Below are 13,415 nucleotides of genomic sequence, written 5' to 3'. Positions count from 1 at the left end.
GTTATTTTGACTGAAATTTGGCACAAGTGTGAGCTGTTCTGCAATATTCAGATTAAAAACATTCATAAGTCACAGTCTGCAATAGTTCTCTCCTGGTACCAAATCTGTTGTGATCATATGCTGAAAAATCTGCCAGTCTCTTTTTAATTTTTTGTGCCTGCTGTTATGAATTTAAAGTATGTGAAATTATGCTATAGACATCAGATTCCAAATATTCTAAGCCATCACTAGTTACCATTTACAAAGATTTTCTGGTTTCTGCCAGTCAAAATGTATTAATATTATTTATTTATTCCTTCTGCCCAATTGCAGATTCTTGCTAAAGCACAGCCATATTATTTATTTATTTCCCATCACCATCTATCTCCCCTGTACCCTCATAGCCATATTATTTAAAATCTGAAAACTAAAACTTTATTTCCCAGTTTGTTAACATTTTACATTTGTAAAGTTGAACAGTTCCCAAACTATTTTCATGTTCATTATTTTGATTAATTTTTATGTTAGCCTTATGAGGAGAACAGATTGTTTTATTATCTTAGTTTTGTGTAATGCCGTCGGGTTATATTAATTTATTTAATTTATACAAGTCTTTGGTAAGTAACTTACAAATAAATGGGTAGCAGAAAGAGAAGCTCACTTAAATTAAAAAGGATTGTGGGATATTATAAATATTTAACAGGCAATGTCATGGACAGCCATAGCAGGAAAGTACAGCTAAACCTTATTCAAAATGGAATTAGGAACTAGAAAGTCAGGAACTCGAGTCACATATTCTATTCCTTCTTTTATCCCCTTCCTCAATCTCCTTTCTACAGACAGGTTTCTTCTGCTTACTCATAAGTTTTGCTTCTCATAATACTAGTTTTCATGTGACTTTTGTGTGTCAGTGTTTATTCTCCCACCTACCCCCACCCTTACAAGATCTTTAGGTCCAATATTTGTGTTTCTTAGTAAAACTAGAGACAGAGTATAGGGGAGGGCAGGAAGAGATTAACCAAAGATCTTTTATGTATACGTATTCATGCACAGGTGGGGTCCCTCGGCCTGGCCTGCACCTTCTTGCAATCTGGGGCTCCTCGGGGGATGTCGGGCTGCTGGTTTTGGCCCGATCCCCACAGGCCAGGCCGAGGGACCCCATCAGTGCACAAATCCATGCACTGGGCCTGTAGTTAAACAATAACTCCCCACTTCTCAATACTCTCTTCTCCGCAGCTCCAGGTAGCTGCTGCTCTACTTTCCTGGTCTGTACTTTCTTTGCCTATTCTAGATACCATATATAAGTAGAATTATATAATACTTGTTCTTTTTTTTTTGGACTGGCTTATTTCACCTATTATGTCTTTAAGTTTCACTTGTGTTATAGCATATCAGAATTTCATTTCTTTTTATGGCTTTGTATTTTATTTTATGCATGAATCACTTTTTGTTGATTCATCTATTGATGGACATTTGGGTTGTTTTCACCTCTTAGCTATTATGAATAAGGCTGCTATGAACATTGGTATACAAATGTAAGTTTGAGTCTTGCCTTTCAATTCTTTTTTTTATTATTCTTTATTGTTTAAAGTATAACATAAGTCTTCCCCCCCCCCACATTGACCTCTCCCTGGCCTCCCCCACCCTCCAGCATGTGCCCCCCCGCCCCCATCTGTGACCATTGGTTTTACTCATATACATACATACAAAAGTACTTTGGTTGATCTCTTATCCCCTCACCCCCTGCCTTCCCTCATAGGTTGGACAGTCTGTTCGATGCTTCTATGACTCTGGTTCTATTTTGGTTCCTCAGTTTATGTTGTTCATTATATTACACAAATGAGTGAGATTTATTTTACTGACTGGTTTATTTCTCCAGTTCCATCCATGCTGTTGCAAATGGTAGGAGTTACTTCTTTTTTACAGCAGCCTAGTATTCCATTGTGTAGATGTATCACAGTTTTCTAATCCACTCATCTGCTGATGGGCACTTAAGCTGTTTCCAAATCTTAACTATTGTAAATTGTGCTGCTATGAACATAGGGGTGCATATATCCTTTCTGATTGGTGTTTCTGTTTTCTTGGGATATATTCCTAGAAGTGGGATTACTGGGTCAAATGGAAGTTCCATTTTTAATTTTTTTGAGGAAACGCTATGCTGTTTTCCACAGTTGCCTTTCAATTCTTATGGGCATGCATCTGAGAATGCAATTGTTGAAGCATTTGGAAATTTGTGTTTTACTGTTGATGAAGATCCAAAAACTCTTTTTTTCTACAGTATCTGTACCATTTTATATTCTCACCAACAAGGGTTCCAATTTCTCAATATCTAAGAATACTTGTTTTTCATTTTCTTAAGAATAACCATCCTAATGGGTATGAAGTTCTTTGCCCATTTTTTAGTTGTTTATTTTTATTGTTGAGTTTAGGAGTTTTATTCTCTATTTATCAAGATAGATGCTTTGCAAATATTTTCTCCCATTCTTTGGGTTTTCTTTTCTCTCTTAATTAAAAACAAACAAACACTGAATTCTTTACAGTTTAATAGTTTTTTATGTATAAAGTTTTTAAATTTTTATGAAGTCCAATTTACCTATTTTTCTTTTTTTGTATATGCTTATGGTATCATAACTGAGAAATTAATACCAACTTCAGCATCATGAAAAATTTCATTTAAGAGTTTCACAGTTTTAGTGCTTGTGTACATTTAAGCTTCTGGCCCAATTTTAATTCATTTCTAATATAGTTATAAGGTAAGAGTCCAACTTAATTTTTTTTCATGTGGATATCCAAGTTTCCAACACCATGTGTTGAAAATATTTGTCCTTTTCCTATTGAATATAATCTTGGCACCCCTGTTGAAAATCAATTGACCATTTATTCTCGAATTTATTTCTAAGCTCTCTATTTTGTTAGTCTATATGTTTGTCCTTATGCTGGTACCACACTGTTCTAATTACTTAGGGTACCACTTTATTTCACTTTTCTACAACTGCATAATTTGTCTAAATGATTGTTAAATCTTAAGATAAATCATATTAAAGTATACAGTTGTTGGAGTTTAACTCTTGTCATGTAAATTAATAGGCACAGACCTGCCTTTAGAGAAGATACGTTTTTAAGATTCAAGGGAAAAAGATTCAGAACTATAACATAAAGACATTCATTTATTGCTGTGTGCCAGTCACTTTGCTAGATGCTAAGATTTAAAGTCAGATAAAATACTTGAGTCTTTTTCAGATCAGGGGGCGAGACAAAATATAGTTATAGCAACATGCCAAAAGTTCTAAAATAGAGGTATATTCATAGTGTCCTGTACTTTGGAATCAGTAATAATGCAGTAATACCACATATTTTTGCCTGTTTCCTTTTCTTGGCTTTATTTTTTCTCAGAAAGCAAGGGTTTACAGGGATGGGCAAACTTTTTGACTCGAGGGCCACAATGGGTTCTTAAACTGGACCGGAGGGCCAGAACAAAAGCATGGATGGAGTGTTTGTGTGAACTAATATAAATTCAAAGTAAACATCATTACATAAAAGGGTACGGTCTTTTTTTTTTTAGTTTTATTCATTTCAAACGGGCCTGGCCGGCCGTAGTTTGCCCACGGCTGGTTTAGAAGATGGGAAAAAGATAAGGAAAGCTAATAGTGTTTCTTAATAGCCATTATCTTTGGATTCTCCAGAGAAACAAAACCATTAAGATGTGTGTGCCTGCCCTAGCTGGTTTGGCTCAGTGGATAGAGTGTTGGCCTGGGGACTAAAGGGTCCCTGGTTCAATTCTGGTCAAGGGCACATGCCTGGGTTTCGGGCTCGATCCCCAATAGAGGGCATGCAGGAGGCAACCAATCAATGATTCTCTCTCATCATTGATGTTTCTCTCTCCCTCTTCCTTCTTCTCTGAAATCAATTAAATAAATAAATAAATAAACAAACAAACAAACAAATAAATAATAAATAAATAAATAAAATAAATAAATAATAAATAATAAATAAATAAATAAATAATAAATGGAACACTTACACTGACTCCACTGGCGGTTCTTGTGGAAATCAAATGGGGTAACAAAAGAACTGAGTGTGTCACCTAAGTGACTATGTAAAGTGTGAGCAATCATTATGTAAAAAACAAAAACAAAAAAAAAGATTATGTGTGCCTGCAAGCATTTGTGTCTAGGAAAGGGAGTGGTGTAAGGCTGGGTGGTTTTAAATTACTAATGTAATTTTGGGGGCAGGCAAATGTAAAATCCACAGGGCAGAGAAGCAGTCTGGCAATAGTGTCTGGAGGTCAAATTCTTTTTCTTTGCAGGGCCTCATTCTTTTTCTTGAGTCCTTCAACTGATTGGTTGAGGCCCAGGCACATTATGGAGAGTAATCTGCTTTACTCAGTTTACTGATTGAAATGTTAATTACATCTAAAAAATAACTTCACAGCAACATCTAGACTGGTGTTGGACCAGATAAATGGATACCATAGCCTAGCAAAACTGACACACAAAATTAACAGTCATGGGTACTGTTGATATTTGATTCTTTGCCTTGTAGTGAATTGTAGGAGGGTAGACATCTCTGGCTTTAGCACATTTAAATGCCTGTAGTCTGCTGCCCAGTCATTATGCTAATGGTAAAACCCCCACACATTTTTAGTGCACCCTTCTCCCCCTTTATTTAGAGATATTGGACTGTAGATTAAGACAATTGAAAAAGTGGAAGCCTTCAAAGCAGGCTTGTCAAGTCAGCATAGGAGAGAGGCCTCCAGCAGACAGTGGCCTACCAGCTCTACTTCCTCTTTAATCTTGATACTGTGATTTTTCTCCTGGCTGTCCATGACCCTAATTACCTAATCAGGCTACTTCCATATCAAATTTTTTATATCACTCACACATTCTTTGATATCTTTAGGCCTACTTATTTGATAAAAGTTAATTCTAAATGGGTAATATGTTTCCATCATATTTGCACTTAAATCTACACTAATAAAAAAGAAACATGTAAATTGGTGTCACTCCACTACACCCACAGCCAATCAGATGAGTATGCAAATTAACCCAACAAATATGGCGGTTAATTTGCATATGCAGGCGCGGAGCGAAGACTGAAGGCTCCAGCCGGAGTGAAGACTGAAGAGGCTTGGCTTCTCCGCTGTGGCCTCAGTGGAGGAGCCAAGCCTCGCTGCGGCCGGACCAAAGGCCTGGCCTTGCTGCGGCCGGACCAAAGGCCTGGGTCCTGGGTGCCGGAGGAAAACTGGTGCCGGCAGCCAGGGGAAGGAAGGCCTATTGCGCAAATCTTCGTGCAACGGGCTTCTAGTAGAGATATATATATATCAAATTTACAAGTAGTGTAAGATATTTTTGTTTTTAAATCCAGTACTTTTCTAGATTTTTTTTGCCTGGGAAATAATATGTTATTGCTCCCAATTAATAAGCTTTCTCCCCTCTGCCATTGATGCAATACCATTTTTGGACATGGAGAATTCTGTATAACAGGGATGAATAAAATATCTGGATGCATAAGGTCTTCTCATGTATATATAATCTTTAGGCTTAATGATCTTTTAGACATTTTTCAGTATGTAAACTATGAAAATGTAATACATACCTCAAGTACCTCAGAAGGATGAGTTTTTATTTTTTCTCCCACATCCACTCCTGGTTTCAAGGAGTTAAGTTCCATCACATACTAACAATTCCTTCCAGTCCTTTATAAAGCCCATTGTTGAGAATTTTTCTTAATGTTTTTTTTCATATACTAGAGGCCTAGTGCATGAAATTCGTGCACTGGGCGGGGGGGGGGGGGGGGCCCCCAGCCTGGCCTGTGCTCTCTCACAGTGCAGGAGCTCCGCAATAGATTGCCCCAAAGAGATAGGCCCCACCCACCCATCTAGGGATCCTTGATGGATTGCCCTAAAGAGGTAGGCCGGAGCCTGGGGTCCCGCCTCCATGCCGCAGGACCCCCAGGCCTGGCCGTGCGGCAAGGCCTCGGGGCTGCGCAGTGAGGCCTCGGGGCCGCGCATGCAGCATCAAGTCCCCGCCCACCCGCACGCACCTGCTGCGCATGCAGCCTCCTTGTGACGGCATGAGGGCATCACAGCGTGAGGGCGTGATGACCACCTAGGCTATTATTAGTATAGATGTTATGTCAGGCAAACTAGAATCAATTGGTAGCATCTGACTGGCATGTTGTTAGTGTTTTGAAGGACTCACTCGTAAGGCGTAAGGCCCTTCTCTGGCCAAGAGTGTATAGTTAATGATGTTCCCTACCAGTACTGTAACGAAGAGGGTGAACTACTAATTTGTTTTATTGGTCTTAATCACTCCCAAAGTATCTCTTTGCCATTCTGTTTTGTTACATAAATAGGTAGAAACATTTGTACTTAAATTTTTATGAATTCAATTTGGATGATGGCACAACTTGGGTAACTCTCTTCCTTTTGCCCCAGAACTTCAGGACTTCAGAGTGTCTGATTTAGTATTAATATAATTAAATAATTTATACAAATTAATCACATTTAAAAATAGAGAAAGGGGTGCTCTGGCGGCTGAAAGCTGGGGCAGAAGTGCAGGTCCCCGTTTGGGTTCCCATCCCAGTCCCACTGAGGCGGCGACTAAGGTAGGAGGAAGGTGGTGGTGGGCGTGCTCTCAGCCCTTTGCTGCTTTACATTGCAGCCTTATCTTGGCTCAAAATGAACTATATGCCTGGTACTGCCAGCCTCATCGGGCACATTGACAAAAAGCACTGGTCCTGCTGCAAGATGGAAGGACACTTATAGGCTTTTTGAGAAGCATTGGCCAATTTGGACTTGGAAAAGGAGAGTGACACACCCTTGCAGCAAGTGTCCATTGAAGAAATCCTAGAAAAAGAAAGGGTAGAATAGCAGAGCAAGCTGGAAGCCGAGAAGCTGAAAGTTCAGGCTCTTAAAGATCAAGGTCTCTCCATTCATCAAGCAGACACTCTTAATGAGTATTCTGGTCACCTTACACATGTGACTAGAGACTGTAGAATTTTGAAAAGTTTTTCTTTTGGATTCTTTCACATATGCAGCATGAAGAAATCATATGCCTTTTTTCCCCCTTTTTAATAACAAAATCATTGCTCAAAGAAATAGCTGGATGGACTCCTTTCACACATCACTGTGGAGCCAGCAACTACTTTTCTATGTTGCTCTTCTCATCCCAAATTAGAGTTTATAGGGGATAGTCTTCATTTGCTTGTAAATAAAATATGAATCTCAAAAACACAACAGAGAACTGTCATATTCATAGATATACATATATAAAATATGTTTTAGGAAATACTAGCTCTTTGGGGGTAGGCAAAAGTTGACATCTATTAAAGGTATCAGAATTTGGTAGTAGAACAACAGGCCAACTTGGACCCAGAAGCTGAGTCCAATTCTGCTGCTTACTGTCTGAAATTTTGAACAAGGCATATAAGCACTTAACAGTTTTTTATTTTTTTAATCTATAAAATTAGGTATGTAATATCTGCCTCACGGTAATGTTGACATTGCTTATGAGATAATATATAGGAAAGAACTTTATACCCTATAAAATTTTGTGATAAACAGAAGGATATGGGAGGAGTTCAGAAAATAAATAGGTCTGGTCGGGTAAATCTTAGTTCATATACTTCCAAGAAACCCATTAGAATTAATTGTTTTGTAAACCCTGAGCAGATAAACTAGATGTCATTCACAGATTTTACCACCTCACCAGTGAGTCATAACTGGTGAACTTCCTGCCTATTCCTAGTTTTTTTCTTCGTTGTTATTTTTTTCCAGCCAAGGTACCTCTCCTGTAATATGCTATTTCAACCATTCTTATCAGCACCTTAATTCCTTTACTTCTTTGTCTTTGTCACATCTGCCTTTAAACGTACTGCAATTTATTTTATTTTATTTTATTCCGATTTTTAATTGCTTTTTAGGTGGGGAGGGGTTTGGGGCTGGGGGAGACATTGATGTGAGAGCAAACCATTGATTGGCTGCTTCCTGCACACCCACTATGGGGAATCAAGCCTGCAGCCTCTAGGTGCATGGGACACCCAACCAACTGAGCAACACTGGCCAGGGCTATTTTCTTTTACACCCTAAAAATGCACTCCCCTTTATTGGTAGCCACTAGTCACATGTGGCTATTTAAATTAAGTAAAAGTAAATTTGAAAATTCAGTTCCTCAGTCACAGCAGCCACATTTCACATACTGAAATAACTGTATGTAGGACAGTGTAGATATATATGTAACATTTTTGTCAATGCAGAAAATTCTGTTGGAAAGCCTTACCCTTAAATGCTTAACATTGTAAGAGAAAATTACACCCATTTATTTTGGTGTTATTGTATTGTCTCCAGTCTCAATGCAAATATTAGTTGGTATCATTTTATTTTATTTATTTATTTATTTGACTTGAGAAAGAGAGAGAGATTAGTTCCACTTACTTATACATTCATTGATTGCTTCTTGTATGTTCCCTACGCCCTGCAACCTTGGTTTATTGGGACAATGCTATAATCAACTGAGCCTCCTGTCCTGGGCTAGTTGGCATCATTTTCTATGCTCCTTTCCAGCTTCCATTTCTAAAGGAGTTAATTCCAAATTCTCTCTACTCAGTTTCCTCTTTTTCTCTAAGTAGATGACCTTTCTCCTGCAGCTCAGGAAATTGAGATTCAAGCAGGAACCCCCCTAATTTCCTGTCCTTATGCCTATTTTTGTATCTTTATTTACCTCCTCTTTTCCTTGTGTCATGTATACCTCTTTTTTCTATGACTAATTCAATTTTACAGCTATTTATTGGACACCTTCGATGTCCCAGGCAAAAATCCAAGATACTTAAGGTACAACCATGAACAAGACAAAACAAAACAAAAATCTGCTTTTACATAGCTTACCTTTTAGTAAGAAGAGACAGACAGCAATCAAACTATTGTAGTATATTAGAAGACCGTAAGTGCTACAAAGAAAAATAAAATCTGGTTGAAAATGTTAGCTGGGACAGAAAAGTGGAAAGACCTTAAAAATGAAAGCATTGAAAGAATGGCAAAGAGACAAGTATATGGAGATTACTAAAAACTGCAGTAAGGTAATAAAGGTGGATAAGTAGGGCTTTGTAAACTGTTATAAAAACTTTTTTGTTCAGATTAAGATTAGAGAGGAAGCCTATGGAGGGTTTTGAGCAGAAAAGTGATGTGTTAACCCCTTCCCCAATAATTTAAGACATAAAAGGGTAAAAATTTTTAAAAATAAAAATAAATAATATATAAAAGGCTAAAGTGAATTCCCATGTTACCTATATCATCTAGTTTTCACAATTAACAGTGCATGGCCAATATTTCTTTTGTCTTACTATTCCTGTGTATTATTTTAACCCTTTGAGTGCCAACCAATATCCTAGGAACTATGCTAAAATTGCCAAGGCATTTTTGCTGATTTTACAGCAGTTTAGGAAAAAAATTATGAATTGCAAGTAAATGGAGTTACATGTTCAATATCTTCGACAAAATCGTCATCTTCACAGCAAGAATTGACATATTTAGCAATATCATCATCACTAATAAAAGCAGACTTAGAACTGGACACTGCAGAAGGAGCGCGATAGCGCTCCCCGGTACTCTAGGGTTTAAAGCAAATCCCACGAATTATATTATTTCATCCCTAGATGTTTCTCTATATGTTTGCATATGTGCATACATTTTAAAAGTATTAGAATTGACTTATGTAGTCAATTCTAATTATTCACAGTAGTCATATTCTAAAAAGTTGAAAGTTCTCAACAATTTTAGGAATGAAAGAATTAGAATGTCATATGTTTACTAATTTGCTTTGTCCTGCATTAAGCAACTATCAGACTTGGAATAACAACACTAACATTTCCACCAACAGTGTAGTTGCTGAAAACGGTCTAAATTTTTTGTGGCAGGGTTTTTTTTATATTTGTTTGTTTTTATCTTTAGGATAGATTCCTAGTGGATTATACTCATTAGATTTTTTTGTTTTAGTCTTGGTTTTTCCCTCTTTTTCTTGTATTTTAAAAGGCTTATCCTTGTCCTTGTGGTCTGGAATCCATTTTCACAGATACCTTGCTCCATTTACCAAATCTTAATGTATTGTTTGTTGTTTCCTTTTGTTATGTAAATTACCTCAATTGTATTCTAAAATTTAAAAGGTAATCTCATTACATCCATTTATTCCCTTTCTTCACTTTTTAATCTTCTATCGCCATATTTATTAAAAGTATTATCTGAACTTTTATATTTCTGTTTTCTTAGCTCCCAATAATATCTTCAGTTATTGCAGGTTGGCTTCTGCCTCGCTTCCAGTTTTGTGAATTCTTTATTCTTATTGCTTCTACTTTCTATTCAGGTTTCCCTTCTATTTATCAACCCTCTTTTGCTAGCTGTTGCCTCTCTAGTTTTAATGTTGGGTGGTTTTTCAGAGTCTTTTTATCTTCATTTTATAATTCATCCTAAGCAGTGTTATATTTCCAATGCTCTTACTATCATTTAAAACTCTGTCTTCTGAATCTAAAACTCTAGTCCAGACCTCCCTGCTGTACTATTATTCATTTAACAGCTATCGGTGTGCTAGGCACTGTTCAAAATTCCCTGCCTCGCTGGAGCTTAAATTCTATAGGAGGCACAGTAGATAATAAATATAATAAGTAAATGATACAGTATAATAGACAGTTTAATTACTGCTAAGACAAAAGGGAATAGTAAAGCAAGGTAAGACCAACTAGAAATAGAAAGGGGAGAGGCAGGTTAGAGTATTAAATAGAGTGGTCACAGTAGATGGCATTGAGAAGACATATCCTACATAAAAGTTTATTTAATCTGAATTGCATTGATTTGTGCGTGAGTGTATTCCAACAGGCTGTAAAATCTTCAAGGACAGAAACTCTTATATGTATTGCCAGCCTCTTGGCACAGTAATAGACATCTGGTGTTCAAAATTTGTTGAATGAAATATCGTCCTAATATAGCCCTGGCCTGTTTGCTCAGTTGGTTGAATTTTGCCCCCATGTACCGAAGGGTTGCCAGTCCAATCCCCAGTTGGGGTGTGTGCGGAAGGCAGCCAATTGGTGTTTCTCTCTTTTCCTCTCCCTCTCTCTCTAAAATCAATTAAAACATCTTTAAAAAGAAATGTAGTCCTATTGTACTTTACCTATAAAAGTGCCTCTTAGTCCCATACACAAAGACTACTTCAGACATAATTTCAACAAGCTATTGAATCTGGTTTCCTCTACAACATGTGAGAAGCCAAAAGGAGAATTTTTTTAAAGTGTGATGATGTTATATTGGGTGCTTGACAGCACAAGAGATTACAAAAGAAACTAAAAATAGTTCAAACTCAAACTTTGTCTTTCTGGGATAGTTTGGTATAGAGGCAGCAACACTTGACATTTATCAATAATTATGATTGTATCATAATATAGTGATCAATGATAACCATGTGTATAGATGAAAAGCTTAAATTGTGTTGAGTATCTTATTTAATGAAGGAACTCTAGAAATGTTTTTATTCAGAGTTGCTAGAATTTTATAAATTTCACTTCTAGAAGTTATCTGTAAAAACTTTTTGTAGCCCACCCACTGTGGCTCAGTGGTTGAGTTCGACATGAACCAGGAGGTCACAGTTTGATTCACGGGCAGGGCACATACCTGTGGGTTGCAGGCTTGATCCCCAGTGTGAGGCGTGCAGGAGGCAGCCGATCAGTGATTCTCTTTCATCTCTCCCTCTCCCTTTTTCTCCAAAATCAATAAAAATATATTCTTAAAAAACTTTTTATAGGCAGAAACTATAATAAGTATTTATTATATCTCTTTCAATTTATGTTCTCTTCCCTTTTTTCTAATTAGATGTTCTAGATGGGCACTGATCTCTTTTCTCTTAGATCGTCCAAAAACAAAACCAAAAAAAATGACAGCAGCCAACACATTAGCCTTCCTATGTGAATGAATCAAAATTATACCCTTTTTTTTTCCAGATTGGCAAAATATAATAATTTTTGGTGTGCCACAGAATTTTAGTAATTTGTGTGCCATGAGATGAAAAAGGTTGAAAATCGCTGTTCTAGATAAGTTAAACTTATTAGGAATAGCAAAATAATGACTAAATAATTGTGAAGTTCATGGTTCCTACTATCTTAACAGTACTAGGTAATTAAGTTGTTCCTGTATTATGATACTTTGGAGTTGTAATTTTAACTCCCTCCGTTTTATGAATAATTTCATGCATTTCTCATGTATTTGTGCTTGCTCTGCATAGACCCCAATGAAGGGAACAGATAATCTGAAATAGGGATCATGTGATAAAAGACTAATAAGTCACTTGGCAGATCCAAGTCTATCAAGTTATGGGACTTATTGATTATTTAAGTTTGCACTAGATTGTAGTAATTCTTTCTGAGGAGAGAGAACTTTGGTATAATAGTTCAAGTTTATAGGTTATGATAATACACTGAAAATATCAGCCTCCAAAGTATTTGGTGTATTAGTCATTTTAAAATTATATCCTCTGCATTTTATATATATGTTTTTTAACAGTATTTTTTAAAATATGTTTTTATTGATTTCAGAGAGGAAGGGAGAAGGGAGAGAGCGAGAGAAACATCAATGACGAGAGAGAATCATGGATTGGCTGTCTCCTACACACCCTCTACTGGGGATCAAGCCCGAAACCTGGGCATATGCCCTTGATCAGAATTGAACCCGGGACCCTTCAGCCACAGGCTGACCTTTATCCACTGAGCCAAACCAGCTCGGGCTGCATTTTATATTTTTAAGGTAATTTTTAAAAATAGATGTTAACTCTTATAATCAGAATAGTTTGTGACACAATTATATGTATACTCTAGCTACCTAGGATTTTTAAAAAATATATATTTTATTGATTTTTTACAGAGAGGAAGGGGGAGGGATAGAGAGTTAGAAACATGATGAGAGAGAAACATCCATTAGCTGCCTCCTGCACACTCCCTACCGGGTATGTGCCCGCAACCAAGGTACATGCTCTTGACCGGAATCAAACCTGGGACCCTTGAGTCCGCAGGCCGACACTCTATCCACTGAGCCAAACCAGTTAGGGCTCTAGGAATTATTTTTAGTAGAGTACTTTCCAAAAATGTGTAATCATATAATTTTATTTCTTAGGTTGAGCTCCTCCCCCCAGCAGAGGGGAACTAAAGGTAGGGTGAGACTGCCATAGGTGGAGTGTTCCTCCAGGGCAAGGGAGTTGTTTCTTTTATTTTTTTAAACTTTGGCTGTTCAGTTGCTTCTTTAGAAAACATTAAACAGTTACCAGGCCTTCCTGAGTTTGTTCAGTGTTAAGTTTGAGGAAGCTGCAGTTAGTAAATTGTGGTTAGCAGATGTTATAAGCAGGTGACTCAGTAGGTTGAACTCATGATGACTCAACTCTGTAAAAATCATGCTGATAAATAACTTG

The 13,415-nt window shown here is 37.1% G+C and overlaps 1 protein-coding gene and 1 pseudogene across 7 annotated transcripts in view; both read left to right on the top strand.

The window, feature by feature from the left end:
• JMJD1C (jumonji domain containing 1C) overlaps positions 1-13,415 on the top strand; it is a 172,418-nt gene that overhangs the window by 93,337 nt on the left and 65,666 nt on the right. The window lies entirely within an intron of this gene.
• Positions 6,659-7,054, top strand: LOC111826241 (annotated as a pseudogene).

Source organism: Myotis lucifugus, unplaced genomic scaffold, assembly GCF_000147115.1.
Source record: "Myotis lucifugus unplaced genomic scaffold, Myoluc2.0 scaffold_62, whole genome shotgun sequence".
NCBI lineage: Eukaryota > Metazoa > Chordata > Mammalia > Chiroptera > Vespertilionidae > Myotis > Myotis lucifugus.
Note: the sequence above shows the minus strand (reverse complement) of the source record. Positions and strands in the feature narration are given on the sequence as shown.